This window comes from Ranitomeya imitator, chromosome 2 (assembly GCF_032444005.1).
Source record: "Ranitomeya imitator isolate aRanImi1 chromosome 2, aRanImi1.pri, whole genome shotgun sequence".
In the NCBI taxonomy this organism is placed as follows: domain Eukaryota; kingdom Metazoa; phylum Chordata; class Amphibia; order Anura; family Dendrobatidae; genus Ranitomeya; species Ranitomeya imitator.
In genome coordinates, this window is record NC_091283.1 from 149,718,030 (window position 1) to 149,737,074 (window position 19,045).

Below are 19,045 nucleotides of genomic sequence, written 5' to 3' on the forward strand. Positions count from 1 at the left end.
TACCCGCTGGCTGCATGCTGGCTGCAGTATTGGATTGAAGTTCATTCTCTGTCCTCCATAGTACACACCTACGCAAGGCAAGATTGCCTTGTGCAGGCATGTACTACGGACGACAGAGAATGAACTTCAATCCAATCTTGCAGCCAACATGCAGCCAGCGGGTAAGGAAAGGGTGAATCAAAAACCCCAAAAACCCACCTCCATGGCTGAAGATTGTTCCCTCTAAATTGAGGTGACAGAGTCCCTTTAAGGTCTGAGCAGCCTCCTCGACCACTACCCAGACCTAGTCGTTTCCCGTTGCCTTGGAGGACGACGGACACAAAGGACACTCCTTTTTCCAATGACCGGACTCCCCATGGTAAAAACAGAGCTGTTTCTCCCGGCGAAGTTCTCTCTCGTTTTCTCTGATAGAGGTGACTCCAACTTCCATAGGCTCAGGAGTAGCAGATGCGATACCAGTCTTTTTGCTGCCGGAGAATATAGATGTCTCGGACTGCATGATGCCCCTAGCCCGAAGCCTGCGGTCCATACGCACTGCTTGCGTAATGGCATTCTCCAAAGTGTCTGGTGGAGGATGAAGTGCCAGTGCATCCTGGAGGCGTTCAGACAGCCATCTGCGGAATACATTCATCACCATATCTTCAGCCCTACGAACCCTAATATTTAATGTATTCACCCCTCCAGGGAGGCTCCTCTTTAATCCAGTTTCTTCCTATGACATTCCGAGCCATGTATAATAATCTAGCGATAGCTATTTTCAACTTGTCATCCACAACTATCTCCTCTACATATCCCAACACGCACACCATTGGTTCCCTTGGAACTACACATCTGTACGCCCCTTCTATCCGGCTGAGAATCCCTAACCAAAAAGCAGTCAGTCAATCTTGGACACGTCCAGAGCATGTGGAACATTCCCGCATTATCATTCCTACACCTAGGGCATTCCGAATCAGATCTCAACCCAGCTTTGTATAGGACATCCAGGGACCTATACACTCTGTGTATAATATAAAGCTGGAAAAGTCTATATGGCTCATTGAATGATAGTTTTGGTATCCATTCTAATACAGATTCCCACGTTTCATCCTCTAAGTTACCCAACTCTCTTTCCCATTTAGTCCTCGTGCCAATCGGATATCCCAATGAGTATGAAGTAAGTCCTTGTACAGAGAGGAAATAACGCCCCTCGTTGTCCCCATTCCACAGATGTATTCCAATACTAAGTCACTTTGGATTTTGAGACAATCCCCCTTATTCTGAGCTACAAATGCATATCTAACTTGTGCATATTGATACCCCCCGGATGTCTTAAGATCATACTCCGACTGGGAAAAGGGTTTCAGCTCCCGCCGCTCCAGAATCTGATAGACATATCGAATTCCCTTAGCTTGCCATTCTGATATGCATCCCATTGCCAAAACCTTCAGTAAATTATTATTAAACAACAGCGAAGAGAGCCTGGTAAGACAGGTGACCCCACAAATTTGTTTAACTCTCCCCCATATTTTATAAATCAGAAACAATGTTGGATATGTTTTCCTAAGCATCCTCAGGGAACCATCTTCTAAACACTGTACCGCCGGACTTCTTTTTGTCACCCTTTCTATCAAGGGTTGTACCCCATTGGCAGACGTTCCATTCTCCCAGCCCTTTTAAGGGAACCTGTCACCCCATTTTTTCAAGAAGAGATAAAAATAGCGTTAAATAGGGGCAGAGCTGGGCTATACATTAATTTATTTTGGAGCCTTTATTCCCCACCTATGCATCTCGGCTGCAGGAAAATGGCCGCCGCGATCTCCATCTGCGCACGCGCGGCATCCCGCGGCCATTTTCCTGAAGCCCCGGGAAGCTGAGAAGAACCATCTGCGCACGCGCGGCCTCACAAAGATGGCCGCGCCCACCGATAAACGGCTGAATAGCGCAGATCGCGCTATTTTCCTTGAAGCTGCGCAGTGGATTCGCCACTTGGACATGCGCACACCACTACGCCACCAACGGAGATCTGGGGGAGAAACAGCGCTGTCACCACGCCCACCTGACCTTACCAGCGTGAGTGACAGCCCAAAACGGCGACTTTACAAAGGTATTTCGGCAGCATAGGTGGGGAATAAAGGCTCCAAAATACACTAATGTAAAGCCCAGCTCTGCCCCTATTTAACGCTATTTTTAGCTCTTCTTGAAAAAACGGGGTGACAGGTTCCCTTTAAGTGCTGACATTGGGTCGCTAAAAAGTATATTTCTGGATTAGGCAAAGCCAAACCTCCTGCGTCCTTAGGGCGTTGAAGCGTCTCCAGCCTGATTCGTGGGTGCTGTTTCCCCCACACCAAACTTCTAAATAATGAGTTAATTAGTTTAAATTTCCCACGTGGTATCCAGATAGGTGAGTTATGGAGAACATACAGTATCTTAGGCATCAGAATCATCTTAATAAGATTAACTCGACCTACAACAGACAAATACAATTTAGACGAAACCCCTACCTTTGCCTTAAGAATTCCCAACAACGGTGTCAAATTCTTACGCAAATAATTCGTAATCGGCAAAGAGGTTTGTATTCCCAAATATTTGAATTGGTCTTCTATTTTAAGTCTGCCCCCTTCCGTGGAATCTCCCAGCTCATCCCTTACATCATCCACCCTGAGTAGAGTTGATTTATTCCAATTTATCTTTAGCCCCAACAAAGCACCAAATCCCTCGATGAGCCGAATATCATTGCTCAATGAGTCATGTGGGTCCCTCAAGAACAGTAGTATATCATCCGCGTAAAGAGCTATCTTCTCTTCTATTGACCCATATTTAAACCCAGAGACCTCGGCAGACTGTCGAATTTTGGCGGCCAAAGCAACAATATAGGGGAGAGCAGACACCCCTGTCTCGTCCCTCTATGTAGCTCTACCGTATGAGAAAGTTCCCCATTCACTCTCACTCTAGCTTATGGTTGCGCATACAACAACTGAACCCAAGACACAAATTGTGGACCAAAGCCAAAACAGTGCAATACCTGCCACAAGTACCCCCATTCCACGCTATCAAATGCCTTATCGGCGTCTAAGGAAGCAATAACTCTACGACCGCCGTTATTGGCCCTCAGTTGTAAATTCATAAAAAGCCTTCTTAGATTAACTGCCGTAGATCTGTCAGGCATAAAGCCAGACTGATCTGGATGTATTAACTTGGAAATCAATGACTCTTTTTCTTGATACATGGATGGAAATGTATAACGGAGCAATGCTATGTCCATAAGGAAGCATTGAGTTATAATATGGATAGACATGCATAATCCTGCGATGCCATGTCTATAGGAAAGTAATAAGTTACAATATGGATGCACATGTATAACCCAGTGATTGCATGTCTATATGAGAGCAGAGATACATGTCCATCCATTCTGCAAAATGGAGTGATGCCAAGTCTAAAGAAAATCACTGAGTTATAATATGGATGAACGTCTGTGAAAGAGAATGGCTAATGAAATTAATTATTAACCTTAAGGTACCTTCACACTAAACGACGCTGCAGCGATCCAGACAACGATCCGGATCGCTGCAGCGTCACTGTTTGGTCGCTGGAGAGCTGTCACACAGACCGCTCTCCAGCGACCAACGATGCCGGTAACCAGGGTAAACATCGGGTAACTAAGCGCAGGGCCGCGCTTAGTAACCCGATGTTTACCCTGGTTACCATCCTAAAAGTAAAAAAAAACAAACGCTACATACTTACCTACCGCTGTCTGTCCCCGGCGCTGTGCTTCTCTGCTCTGGCTGTGAGCACAGCGGCCGGAAAGCAGAGTGGTGACGTCACCGCTCTGCTTTCCGGCTGCTCGGCGCTCACAGCCAGAGCAGAGAAGCAAAGCGCCGGGGACAGACAGCGGAAGGTAAGTATGTAGCGTTTGTTTTTTTTACTTTTAGGATGGTAACCAGGGTAAACATCGGGTTACTAAGCGCGGCCCTGCGCTTAGTAACCCGATGTTTACCCTGGTTACCAGCGAAGACATCGCTGAATCGGTGTCACACACGCCGATTCAGCGATGTCAGCGGGAGAGCCAGCGACCAAAGAAAGGTCTGGCCCTCTAGCCCCGACCAACGACATCACAGCAGGATTCTGATCGCTGCTGCGTGTCAAACTAAACGATATCGCTAGCGAGGACGCTGCAACGTCACGGATTGCTAGCGATATCGTTTAGTGTGAAGGTACCTTTACATAAGGTAGCTCAGATGTGGTGTGGCAAGATGGCGTCTGCATCCTGGAACAAAGCCCTGGAAGGAATCCTTGGAATGTTAAGTAGATACACTGAAGAGTCGACCATATATGGAGCAGACCTAACATGGACCAATCACAGACTGACATGATGGTTGTTCAGGAGATGTGTGATGCCCTTTTCCTGCCTGCTATATAATCTTTTGTTTGTACTAATAAAATCAGTTGTGTACCAGCTTTTGCTGAGAGAGGAGCATATATCTGACTTCTGTGTTAGATGTAATTCCTATATGCATGCACTTGGCTCATATTTATTAGGTCAGGGACAGGCAATCACTGAGATCTCAATTTAAGAGATCACCCCCACACAACGACACCATGTCTACAGGAAAGCATTGAGTTGCACAACGTCCAACATGTCCCAAAAGGTACTTCAAGGTATTAATTGAAGGGCAGCCGGAACCCCTGAATTAAACAGTACTGCTGGATTATCTATCTTTTATGGGGTTGTCCTTAGTCACTCTCAATGAAAGGATGTTAGTTGGACGGAGATTGCCTATGAATCCTGTTAATGGGGTCTAGCATATGCATCTGAGCACGTATCTAGTTATTAGACATCGTGTACCTGTAGGCCTCACCTCACTGTTAGCTTTCTGCAATATCCAGTAACCATCACAAGTCTACCGTAGCCATTCACAGATAGTTGGGACATGGCTCTGCATTTGGTGTGTGCTAAGATGGCTGGCAGCCGCTTCTAACTGGCCAGAGACACAGATGTTCTTTAAGACCAGACATGTCCGTGAAATATGAAGGCAGTCCACTGGGACCAAGGGGAACCATGGGGTGAACTTTTAAAGATGATAGATCATTCACCACAGATGAGGATAAAAGCAGTGGGATGTCACTCTAATAAAGTGTGGAAGTGGTGGCAGTACAAGGGGTAAATACAAAGGACCCCATAATAGAGTGCAGAGCATCAGGAGTGCTGTACAGCAATGCTGTGTGTGAGCAGAAGTCCTTTCTTTCTGTGATTTCAAAGATTAGAGTATTCCCTTATCCTCAACAGTCTATTCTCTCCATCCCACACCTTGTAGTGATTTCAGAGGTACGATGCAACTTGCATTTTTTTTTATTTCAATAACGTCAGCATCCAGTGTATCGGCCTCCCACTGTACATGAATTACATCTGCTCCTGATTGTGCCCTGTGATACTATAAGCAGACAGAGCTGTGCCCAGAACCAGGCCTGCGTAATCCTGGGCAGGGTTCAGCTGATGTCTAATATACTTCAAAATCCCATAATACGAGAGAAAACAGAGAAGCCCCATGTAAAGAGTCGCCTCCCCCGCCAACGCTCCCCAGCAAGACTTTGCTGGGATATTTCCTCAGGGCCCTCCACCTCCACTGGATTAAAACGTTAAAAATACTGGAGGACGGCCATCAGGCTTCGTGGGAAAATGCCGAGCGCAGACACTTCTGAGACAAGCAGTTTGTTTTAATCTAATAATTGCAAGTTTTCAATCTATAGCGGAGTGCGGGGGAGGGGAACGTCCTGGGGAACATCTGTGTACAGTGCAAAAGTAAATGGCAACAAGAAGCTGTATCTGGGACAATTTTATTTCACAAGAACATAAAAATGTTAATTAGATATAGTCAATGTGAATCAGGCTGATAACAGTGGACAACAGACTGCACTGATCTGCATAGCAGAACACATTCATGTGTATTGTCCCTTCACACTTACTCTGAGCCTAAATACACTCAATGCCAGGCATAGCTATCACACAGTATACACTGAATCTCCCTCAGATCATATCTCACGGGTAGATAAGGCTGTGATGAAGCAGATATTTCAGGGCAGAGCATTCCCATAGATTGCAACACACATACAATATATGAAAATATCTCAGAGGGCCAAACAAAGCGTCTAGTCAAGTAAAAGTTCTGAAACCCAGTAGATAGGAAAAGCTTATTTGGCTGTCAGCCATCTCTCTGAGTCCTGACCCTTATACACATGCATGCTCAAATGGGCCAAGCATGAATGGTTTTAATGGAAGAGCGGAGTATGCTGCAACCAGACGCAAGCTCAACTCCAACAGTAACAAAAGGGATTGAGTGCAATAATTCAACATGCCTAATTCTTCTGGCTCTCAACCTCATCTGCCAGGAGAAAGTCAGGAGGCCCCCATATACGTTAGATGTTCGAGCAGTCACAGTTGTCAGGTTCAGACAGCACTTACCGAATGTTATGGGGGTCTATATAATTAATGACGTCAAAACAAATTCTGCATTTAAGTGCAAGCTACATTTTACCCCATATGATTACCAGGGAGACCAAGATTTGCAGAGCCAGCCACATAGTCCTTGTGTCAATGGCATGACATAATTCGACACAACTTCTATAACCCCTGGCAAAAATTATGGAATCACCGGCCTTGGAGGATGTTCATTCAGTTGTCTAATTTTGTAGAAAAAAAGCAGATCACAGACATGGAACAAAACTAAAGTAGTATCAAATGACAACTTTCTGGCTTTAAGAAACACTAAAAGAAATCAAGAACAAAAAATGTGGTAGTCAGTAATGGTTACTTTTTTTTTAAACAAGCATAGGGAAAAAATTATGGAATCATTCAATTCTGAGGAAAAAATTATGGAATCATGAAAAACAAACAAACAAAAAAAAACACTCCAAAACATCACTAGTATTTTGTTGCACCATCTCTGGCTTTTATAATAGCTTGCAGTCTCTGAGGCATTGACTTAATGAGTATCAGCTTTGAAGGTTGGAGCCTTGTCATGGACCATTTTCTTCAACTTCCACCAAAGATTTTCAATTGGATTGAGATCCGGACTATTTGCAGGCCATGACATTGACCTTATGTGTCTTTTTTCAAGGAATGTTTTCAGTTTTTGTTCTATGGCAGAATGCATTATCATCTTGAAAAATGATTTCATCATCCCCAAACATCCCTTCAATTGATGGGATAAGAAATGTGTCCAAAATATCAACATAAACTTGTGCATTTATTGAAGATGTAACGGCAGCCATCTCCCCAGTGCCTGACATGCAGCCCCATATCATCAATGGCTGTGGAAATTTGCATGTTCTCTTCAGGCAGTCATCTTTATAAGGCTATATTCACACTTAGCGGTTTTTACCGCGGAACCGCCGCGATTTTGATGCTGCGGGTCCGCAGCAGTTTCCATAGCGTTTACAGTAACATGTAAACCCTATGGAAACCGCAAACCGCTGTGCACATGCTGCGGGAAAAACCGCGCGGGAACGCAGCGGTTTACAACCCGCAGCATGTCACTTCTTTGTGCAGAATCGCTGCGATTCTGCACCCATAGGAATACATTGAACCGCTTACTTCCCGCATGGGGCTGTGCCCACGTTGCGGGAAGTAAGCAGATAATGTGCGGGTGGTACCCGGGGTGGAGGAGAGGAGACTCTCCTCCAGGCCCTGGGAACCATATTTGGGGTTAAAAAATAAAAAATCTGGTTATACTCACCCTCTGATGTCCGGAGCTCCTGGGCGCTGCACGCGGCCATCCGGTCAGAGTTGCTGTGCGACCAGGACCTGCGGTGACGTCGCGGTCACATGACCGTGACGTCACGAAGGGTCCTTCTCCCACAGCATCTTTGGAACCGGACCGCCGGGTGCAGCGCCCAGGAGATCCGGACATCAGAGGGTGAGTATAACCAATTTTTATTATTTTTAACATTACTATTGATGCTGCATATTGCTGCATATGCAGCATCAATAGTATAGGCAGAAACCCGCAGCGGAAAACGCGGAACAAACCGCGATAAATCTGCAGGGAGAACCGCAGTTGTTTTGCCCTGCAGATTTATCAAATCCGCTGCGGGAGAACCCGCAGGGACCCGACGCAAGGTGTGAACATAGCCTTAATCTCATTGGAACGGCACCAAACAAAAGTTCCAGCATCATCACCTTGCCCAATGCAGATTTGCGATTCATCACTGAATATGACTTTCATCCAGTCATCCACAGTCCACGATTGCTTTTCCTTAGACCACTGTAATCTTGTTTTTTTCTATTTAGGTGTTAATGATGGCTTTCGTTTAGCTTTTCTGTATGTAAATCCCATTTCCTTTAAGCGGTTTCTGACAGTTAGGTCACAGACGTTGACTCCAGTTTCCACCCATTCGTTCCTCATTGGTTTTGTTCTGCATTTCCTGTTTTGGAGACATATTGCTTGAAGTTTCCAGTCTTGACGCTTTTACATAGTTACATAGTTATATAGTTATTAAGGTTGAAGGAAGACTTTAAGTCCATCTAGTTCAACCCATAGCCTAACCTAACATGCCCTAACATGTTGATCCAGAGGAAGGCAAAAAAAACCCATGTGGCTTTGATGTCTTCCTTGGTCTACCAGTAATAATAATAATAATAATAATAATTTTATTTATATAGCGCCAACATATTCCGCAGCGCTTTACAAATTATAGAGGGGACTTGTACAGACAATAAACATTACATCATAACAGAAATACAGTTCAAAACAGATACCAGGAGGAGTGAGGGCCCTGCTCGCAAGCTTACAAACTATGGGGAAAAGGGGAGACACGAGAGGTGGATGGTAACAATTGCTTTAGTTATTCGGACCAGCTATAGTGTAAGGCTCAGGTGTTCATGTAAAGCTGCATGAACCAGTTACCTGCCTAAGTATGTAGCAGTACAGACACAGAGGGCTAATACTGCATAAAGTGTATGAGAACATGATGCGAGGAACCTTTTTTTTTTTTTTTTTTTTTTATTATAAATAGGCCACACAGGGATCGTTAGGTTAATGCATTGAGGCGGTAGGCCAGTCTGAACAAATGAGTTTTTAGGGCACGCTTAAAACTGTGGGGATTGGGGATTAATCGTATTAACCTAGGTAGTGCATTCCAAAGAATCGGCGCAGCACGTGTAAAGTCTTGGAGACGGGAGTGGGAGGTTCTGATTATTGAGGATGCTAACCTGAGGTCATTAGCGGAGCGGAGGGCACGGGTAGGGTGGTAGACTGATACCAGGGAGGAGATGTAGGGTGGTGCTGAGCCATGGAGTGCTTTGTGGATGAGGGTAGTAGTTTTGTACTGGATTCTGGAGTGGATGGGTAGCCAGTGTAATGACTGGCACAGGGTAGAGGCATCGGTGTAACGGTTGGTGAGGAATATGATCCTGGCTGCAGCATTCAGGACAGATTGGAGCGGGGAGAGTTTTGCAAGAGGGAGACCGATTAGTAGAGAGTTACAATAGTCCAGACGAGAATGAATAAGTGAAACAGTCAGAGTTTTTGCAGAGTCGAAATTAAGAAAAGGGCGAATTCTAGAAATGTTTTTGAGATGCAGGTAAGAAGAGCGAGCCAGTGATCGGATGTAGGGGGTGAATGAAAGGTCAGAATCAAGGATGACCCCAAGGCAGCGGGCATGTTGCTTTGGAGTAATGGTGGAACCGCACACGGAGATGGCAATGTCAGGCAAAGGTAGGTTAGTAGAGGGAGAGAACACGAGGAGTTCAGTTTTTGACAGGTTTAGTTTCAGATAGAGGGAGGACATGATGTTAGAGACAGCGGTAAGACAATCACTGGTGTTTTCTAAAAAGGTCGGTGTGATATCGGGAGCAGAAGTGTATAATTGGGTGTCGTCAGCATAGAGATGGTACTGGAAACCAAATCTACTGATTGTTTGTCCAATAGGGGCAGTATACAACGAGAAGAGTAGGGGGCCTAGGACTGATCCTTGAGGAACCCCAACAGTAAGGGGAAGGTGAGAGGAGGAGGAACCAGCAAAACATACAGTGAAGGATCGGTCAGAGAGATAGGAGGAGAACCAGGAGAGAACGGTGTCCTTGAGGCCGATGGAGCGGAGCATAGTGAGGAGGAGCTGATGATCCACAGTGTCAAATGCTGCAGAGAGATCCAAGAGAATTAGCATGGAGTAGTGACCATTAGATTTAGCTGTTAGTAGGTCATTAGAGACTTTAATGAGGGCAGTTTCAGTAGAGTGTAAAGAGCGGAAGCCAGATTGAAGAGGGTCGAGAAGAGAGTTATCTGAGAGATAGCGGGTAAGACGGGAGTGGACCAGGCGTTCGAGGAGTTTAGAGATGAAGGGAAGATTAGAGACAGGTCTATAATTAGCGGCACAGTTTTGATCGAGGGATGGTTTTTTAAGTAATGGATGTATGATGGCATGCTTAAATGAGGAGGGAAAAATACCGGAAGTGAGGGAAAGGTTGAATATTTTTGTTAGGTGAGAGGTGATAGCCGGGGAAAGGGACTGGAGGAGATGTGACGGAATGGGGTCACTGGTGCAAGTGGTCGGGCGCGAAGATGCAAGGAGCCTGCTTACTTCTTCTTCTGTAACTGCTTCAAAGTCAGAGAGTGAACTAGATGCAGTGGGGGAGGGAGGACAGTGCATGGTATGAAGAGATTGGGAGATGATTTCCTGTCGAATGTGGTCAATTTTTTCTTTGAAGTAATTGGCCAGATCGTCAGCACGGAGATCCGTGGTTGGGGCCTGCTCTCTTGGGTTGAGTAGGGACTGGAACGTGTCAAAGAGACGTTTAGGGTTATTGGACAGGGAGGTGATGAGGGTGTTGAAGTAGGTTTGTTTGGAGAGGTGAAGGGCAGAATTGTATGTCTTTAGCATGAACTTATAATGGATGAAATCTTCGGGTAGATTAGATTTTCTCCACAGACGTTCTGCGCACCTGGAGCACCGCTGCAGGAAACGTGTTTGCAGCGTGTGCCACGGTTGTTGCCGTCTGTGCCGAGTTGTTTTATGTATAGGAGGAGCAGCTTCATCCAGAGCACTTTGCAGGGTTTCATTGTAATGCTTCAATGCAGAATCAGGACATGAGATGGAGGAAATAGGGGCCAATGAGGACTGCAAGTTCATCATAAGTTTCTGGGTGTTAATGGCCTGTATGTTTCTATAGGTGTGGAAAGTGGGGGTGACCTGAGCGGGATGGCAGTTCTTGATAGAGAATGAAAGAAGGTTGTGGTCAGAGAGCGGGAGAGGGGAGTTTGTGAAGTCATCCACTGAGCAAAGTCGGGAGAAGACCAAGTCAAGGGAGTTTCCATCTTCATGTGTTGGAGAGTTAGTATGCTGCGAGAGGCCAAAAGAGGAGGATAGAGATAAAAGGTGAGAAGCAGATGGGGAGAGGGGAGAGGCAATGGGGATGTTGAAATCACCCATGATAAGGGTGGGGGTGTCACAGGAGAGAAAGTGTGGAAGCCAGGTGGCAAAGTGATCCAGGAACTGATGAGAGGGGCCGGGAGGACGATACACCACCGCCACTCGCATGGAGAAGGGGACGTAGAGTCTGACCACATGGACCTCAAAGGAAGGGAAGACAAGTGAGGGTACTTGGGGGATAGTATGTTTGCCTTTAACAACCTCCCTATGTTGTTTGTATTTGGTCCAGATTTTAGACATAGCTGTGAACAACCAACATCTATGGCAACACTGTGTGATGATTTACCCTCTTTTAAGATTTTGATAATCCTCTCCTTTATTTCAATTGACATCTCTCGTGTTGGAGCCATGATTCATGTCAGTTCACTTGGTGCAACAGCTCTCCAAGGTGTGATCACCAAACTAACGAGCAGCTCTAATTTGATGCAGGTGTTATTTTTGTGTATGAAAATTTACAGGGTGATTCCATAATTTTTTCCTCAGAATTGAGTGATTCCATAATTTTTTTCCCTATGCTTGGTTAAAAAAAAGTAACCATTACTGACTACCACATTTTTTTTCTTGATTTCTTTTAGGCCTCTTTCACACTTCCGTTTTTACAATCTGCACAGGATCCGTCAAAATGTTGAAAAGACGGATCCTGTGCTATTTGTAAAAAACGGATGCACTGGAGCCATTTTTTTGACGGTTCCAGTGCATCCTAGAAGGCTATGTGCACACGTTGTGTATGCGTCTTCACCGTGTTTTTTTTGCTGCAAAAACGCATACACGACACAACCCATGATAAAAACAATTAAAAAAAATAAAACAATCGTGATACTCTTACCTTCCGGCGTCCCGCGCAGCCCCTGCAGCCTTCCCGATGACCCCATTACTCTCCCTCTTGGTCAAATAGCTCTTACACAGCCTGGAGGTGTGTTTGGGGTCAATGTCCTGTTGAAAAATAAATGATAGTCCAACTAAACGCAAACCGGATGGAATAGCATGCCGCTGCAAGATGTTGTGGTAGCCATGCTGGTTCAGTATGCCTTCAATTTTGAATAAATCCCCGACAGTGTCACCAGCAAAGCACCCCCACACCATCACACCTCCTCCTCCATGCTTCACGGTGGGATCAAGGCATGTAGAGTCCATCCGTTCACCTTTTCTGCATTGCACAAAGACACGGTGGTTGGAACCAAAGATCTCAAATTTGGACTCATCAGACCAAAGCACAGATTTCCACTGGTCTAATGTCCATTCCTTGTGTTCTTTAGCCATAACAAGTCTCTTCTGCTTGTTGCCTGTCCTTAGCAGTGGTTTCCTAGCAGCTATTTTACCATGAAGGCCTGCTGCACAAAGTCTCTTCTTAACAGTTGTTGTGGAGATGTGTCTGCTGCTAGAACTCTGTGTGGCATTGACCTGGTCTCTAATCTGAGCTGCTGTTAACCTGCGATTTCTGAGGCTGGTGACTCGGATAAACTTATCCTCAGAAGCAGAGGTGACTCTTGGTCTTCCTTTCCTGGGGCGGTCCTCATGTGAGCCAGTTTCTTTGTAGCGCTTGATGGTTTTTGCCACTGCACTTGGGGACACTTTCAAAGTTTTCCCAATTTCTCGGACTCACTGACCTTCATTTCTTAAAGCAATTATGGCCACTCGTTTTCTTTACTTAGCTGCTTTTTTCTTGCCATAAAGCAAATTCTAACAGTCTATTCAGTAGGACTATCAGCTGTGTATCCACCAGACTTCTGCACAACACAACTGATGGTCCCAACTCAATTTATAAGGCAAGAAATCCCACTTATTAAACCTGACAGGGCACACCTGTAAAGTGAAAACCATTCCCAGTGACTACCTATTGAAGCTCATCAAGAGAATGCCAAGAGTGTGCAAAGCAGTCATCAAAGCAAAAGGTGGCTACTTTGAAGGACCTAGAATATAAGACATAATTTCAGTTGTTTCACACTTTTTTGTTAAGTATATAATTCCACATGTGTTCGTTCATAGTTTTGATGCCTTCAGTGTGAATGTACAATTTTCATAGTAAGGAAAATACAGAAAAATCTTTAAATGAGAAGGTGTGTCCAAACTTTTGGTCTGTACTGTATGTGCTAAGTATTCTCAGTTTTTACTATTTTCTGCAATTCAAATTTAATATATTTTATGTTTTTATGCTATAGCGCTGCAGAGTGCAACTTTATTTTGTTAGTTATAAATGGAGATGGCTACTCTTAGTAAGCACCTGTACACACCTGATTTTTGTTTGGAAGTGAAGGTCAGTCTTTTAATATTTTTACCCATAACAAAAGGCACAATGCCAAGTCAGTGGCGGTGGGTGTTCATTAGGTGGGGTAGACAGGCGACCAATGGGCAGAAAGCAGCAACCAATGCAGGTTACTGTTTCCAACTGAATAGTGCTTCCTTTCCCCATGGCTTTGAGGGGTCTGTGTCAAGTCTCATCTGCAGCATGTGGGCAATGTTTCCAAACCTCAAAACTCTTCTACATGTGAAGAAAGGGAATTGAAAGTTTAGGCCGCTCAGCTCCATGTACTTCCATCACTGCACAGCTCCTTTATAAAGGGATGAGGCTGTATCATTCACGTGGGAACTGTTTGGTCAAGTGCACCTTTCCCAAAGATTTACTAAGCGGCAAGAGCCCCCACAGGTCTACGCTGTCACTCAATGCAGGGGGTGGAGCTACCTTAGTGAAATTGTCAGAAGGGTAGTCTCTGGACCGAGCAGTCCAGCCCACAGAATCTCCGAGACCTTCATTTGCATAATAACATGAAGAATGTTTTCTCTAAAACTTTGTAGCAGATATTTATTTATATATACACATATTTCAGTGCTGGCAGACCCCCATTTCATATTTACTTCTTTTGCTCATGAAGCCAGTTCACATGCTCTGGATATGTTAACTCCACAATTTCAATAAAATATTGTGACTGAAACGCGATAAATATTGTAACAATACAGAAAACTGCAACAATAGTATCACATCTTCCTCCAAGGACTGCACAACTAGAATTCCTGACAGTCCAGGGAGAGGCAAGGACGTCACAATAGATTTGTCTTAGGTTGGGTTTAAAAGGAAAAAAAATAACAAAAAAATATTGGAGTCACTGAAGTTCATGAGCAAAACCAGACCATGGGCATCATGCCACTGCCCCGAAATAAAAAAAAATTTAGTTGTCATTTATGTCTAAGAGAATTTTCCCTAAGAAAGTGAGAGTCAACATGACAAAGGGAAAGTGTTGTTAGAAAAGGACCTGTTGTCTAAATCATAGTTTTGAGCTACATATGCAGTATTATTTTTATAAACAAAAAGTAATCTTACAATTGTCACAGTTGCTCTATGATCTCGTCTCCCGAGATCTTGGTACCGAGTTCTCCATCGGCGCATGCGCCCCCCCCCCCCCCGGCAGCCATTTTCCCAGAGTCCACCGCTCAGGAGACCATGGAACTGCAGGGGGGGGGGGGAGGCTCTGACCTTTCATAAAATGTCAGCAGAGCCTGCCGCTGCAGCGGACACCCCCACAGCAGCGTCGGACACCCCCTCATCCCAGCCTGCGGCCTGCAGCAACAGTAACGGTAAGGTATATCTGCATTATAAGACGCACCCCCATTTCCCCCCATCAAATTTTGGGGGGAAAAAGTGCGTCTTATAATCTGAAAAATATGGTATACTGTGCACACATTTGTGTTCCTTCTGAAACTTTGTTATACCATGCTTGAGGAAGGGACCTTGAAAGCTTGCTTTCTTACATCATTTATTTTATTTTTGTTAGCCATGAAAAGGTATCATAACTACAAGATTATCTTGTTTTTGCCACTGAGAGCATTATTATCACTCTTCTATGTCACACCACGATGAGCTTCATCCATAAAGAGCGTCTGCTCTGTACGCTGATCCCACAGCACAGGCTGCAGCTGCCTGACATTGGCTCATTGGCAGAGGACTGTTTGCGGTCAGCCAGTGGCCAGTGTCTTTACTATTGAAACTCAGCCATCTGGAAGTTAACGCCGGGGACGGGGGCTGCTCAGAGCGCTCCACCATGGTCTTGTGCTCGGCAAGCTCACCATGTCTCAATCACACTTCCAAGAGGCTTGCGTGCACACTGGCATATGCTAATTGCTTCTCTTGTGCTCTTGCCAAGCCTCCTTGCAATACTCCCCTCAAAAAAAAGTCCTTGGTATTCTGTTCAAGCCATGGCTCATGTAAGCTGCATTCATCCCCACTAACCTTGGCTGGGTGCCTCAAGTCGAGGACAATGGCCCAATTGTCTCCAGTCTTTTTTGCATTCAGTTGGTTCTTCCATAAGTGCTCAGCTTTCCAAGTTCCTGACTGACGCACATAATTAATCTGAACTCTGTAATCATTAACAGTGAATGGTCAGCCGTCTGCTACCATTGACATACAGGTGGCCATGCCTGAATGTAACCCACCAGTGTCATAGACTGTCAGCACTTCCGGTCCTTTGCCATGGGCCTGTCACTGTTTGTAGGATTTCTCATGTAAAATACGGTACATAAATTCCCCAGTAAAAGCTAAATAAGACCTGTATTCTTTGGTCAAGTTTGTAAAAATCGTAAGGCACTAAATGTTTCTAATGATTCTCCCTTCACCGTGGGAAACCCTGAAAATGCCGCAAGCTGTAAATTACAACCAGCTCAGAAGTAAATTTCATCAATATGTTTTATATCAGGCACAACTAGGACAGGAAACAGAGCAATAAGTAGATTTCTCCATGGACGTGATCCTGTCAAATAGATATTCACATCCAGGGGCAATCAGGCCTTAAGGTACCTTCACACATAACGATTTCGTTAACGATATTGTTGCTTTTTGTGACGTAGCAACGATATCGTTAAAGAAATCGTTATGTGTGACAGCGACCAACGATCAGGCCCCTGATGGGAGATCGTTGGTCGCTGGGGAATGATCAGGACCTTTTTTTGGTCGCTTATCACCCGCTGTCATCACTGAATTGGCGTGTGTGACGCCGATCCAGCGATGTGTTCACTGGTAACCAGGGTAAATATCGGGTTACTAAGCGCAGGGCCGCGCTTAGTAACCCGATATTTACCCTGGTTACCATTGTAAAAGTTAAAAAAAACAAAACAGTACATACTCACATTCCGATGTCTGTCACGTCCCCCGGCGTCAGCTTCCCGCACTGACTGTGTCAGCGCCGGCCGGCCGTAAAGCAGAGCACAGCGGTGATGTCACCGCTGTGCTCTGCTTTACGGCCGGCCGGCGCTGACACAGTGGACACCGGGGGACGTGACAGACATCGGAATGTGAGTATGTACTTTTTTTTTTTTTTTTAACTTTTACAATGGTAACCAGGGTAAATATCGGGTTACTAAGCGCAGCCCTGCACTTAGTAACCCGATATTTACCCTGGTTCCCCTGGGACTTCGGCATCGTTGAAGACAGTTTCAACGATGCCGAAGTCGTTCCCCTGATCGTTGGTCGCTGGGAGAGCTGTCTGTGTGACAGCTCCCCAGCGACCACACAACGACTTACCAACGATCACGGCCAGGTCGTATCGCTGGTCGTGATCGTTGGTAAGTCGTTCAGTGTAACGGTACCTTTAGGCTGACACATTACAAATATTAACGAGGGTCTGCTTTACTTGAAATATTGTCACAATAGTATGTATTTTAGCCACAATTCTAGACCCAACCTGAACCATCAGTCTCAATAAATACCTATAATGCTGTTAGTTCAGATCAGGAAGAACCATGGTCGGTCCAGGAGTTGTGATCAAACATGGCTGACATGTGAATGGTTGATGTTATAGTAGGGTTTCATTTCAGCCTCTGATGTTCTTTGTGAGCTGAGGGCCTTTTTTGTCACCAATTCTGTCATCTGTATGATTGGTTCTCCATCTGATGGCCATTTTTTATTTCAGATCTACAGCCAGATTAGGGCTTGAACAATTAGAGTGAAATGTGCTAAAGACAGGGCCTTACAACAGTGTAAGTTACTGGATTTATGTCTATGCGCAGCCCCTTGTGCTACTCCACATCATAGATGGATTAGAATAGAGCATGCTGACTTTCAGAACATCACTCAAGAACGGCCGTACTGGGCCCCTGGCCCTCAAGGGAGGCCAGCATGACGGGGTCACGTGTGAATATAAAAGCCTTGGGCTGAGTGGGCATTATGGGGCTAAATTCAGGCAGCTAATTTGAAAAAGGGGGCGGGATCGGGGGGTGGGTAGGAGGAGTGAGACGTGGAAAGTAAAGACAGTTAATAGAGAACCCGCCATTTTGCGGCACACTAACCGAGTACTCACTCATCTCCCTGTGAGAGCGAGCGAAGCTCCGTGGCGATTTCGCGGTTATGGAGGTCGAGGCCTTGCTGCAGAGTCTGAGGGAGGCAGCAGGCACGCAGGGCACCAAATAGCTGCAGCAATCTGTGAGCAGCCTTCTCAGCGGGACGGTGATCTGCCCAGGTTCCTTCAGAGGGATGCCGGCCGCAGAGGTCTAGGCCTCTGGTGCGCCTGAGGTCACCCCCCAGGCTCGGCGCCAAATCAGGAGCCCCTCTAGGGACCCTCCGGCTGGTGGCGTGTGCTGCGGGCCGGCGGCGACCCGCGGCAGAGCCGGGAGGAATCTGGCTGCACGGCGGGGCCTGCGACAGGGGGAGGTGTCGGCCTCCAATTCATCTAGCGGTGCGCGCAGGGTGTCTGGAGCAGGAGCAGCAGGCTGCACTGATACAGGTAAGCCTGCTCAGTGCGTAGTGGCAGGAGGATCCAGAAGACGGGGGCCTTATCACCAGGCCTCTCAGTGGGGAACACACCACGGGCGGCGGTCTGCCGGCCTAGACAGCAGCGCTCTGCCTGGGACGGAGCAGGGCACATCAGGGCCGAGTTCGGCGCAGCTGCGCAGGCCAGGGGAAAGTTCGGTACGTCAGCCCAGCGGTGCCACCTTGCCCTTTCAGGTCAGCAGTGATTCCCAGCGCGGGCAACCTTTGGTTGGCCTAGACACCATGACGCCAGCGGCTACAGGGGCCCCCGCACCTATGGATGGGGCTACACAGGACAGCATTCGGCTGTCTGAACTATCCGGTGAACAATGCGGACGGAGTCCAGAGGAGGAACAACGGCGTCAGGCTTCAGGATCTTCGGCTGCCGGGTCCACAGCGCTCGGGCAGATAGGTGAGAACGATCCTTTCTTTTTTCTCTTGTACCCCTTTGTTAACTTCGCCTGTGGGTGGTGTTCGGGATATGCTTACAGGGGGGGTTAGCGGGGGTTAAGTCTAATTATGCACGGGCTTAGAGATCTAGCTTCCTTGTGGGGCTCCAGGGGTGTACAAGTAGGGGCGGCCCCATGCGCCGCGTGCATTGGGAATTCTGGGAGGATTTCCGGTTTTGGGGGTCTGTTAGGAGGATGCAGTAGTGTGAGCTCAAGGGACGAGATGTCGGAAGGCACGAGGAACGATAACGTAGGGTCGGGTGCCGCCGCATCCTCGGCTACGATATCTGTAGCTGGTCAGGCAGGTGAAGGGGATAAAGAAAAAGACGATTCGATGCGATTGGACGATGCGGCACGGGGTGAAGTATGTTTTGAAGGCCCGTTGGGGGCGCACGTAAAAAATGAAACGAGGGAGAAGATATGGAAGGGAGAGTACATCGAAATATTTTCTTTATTA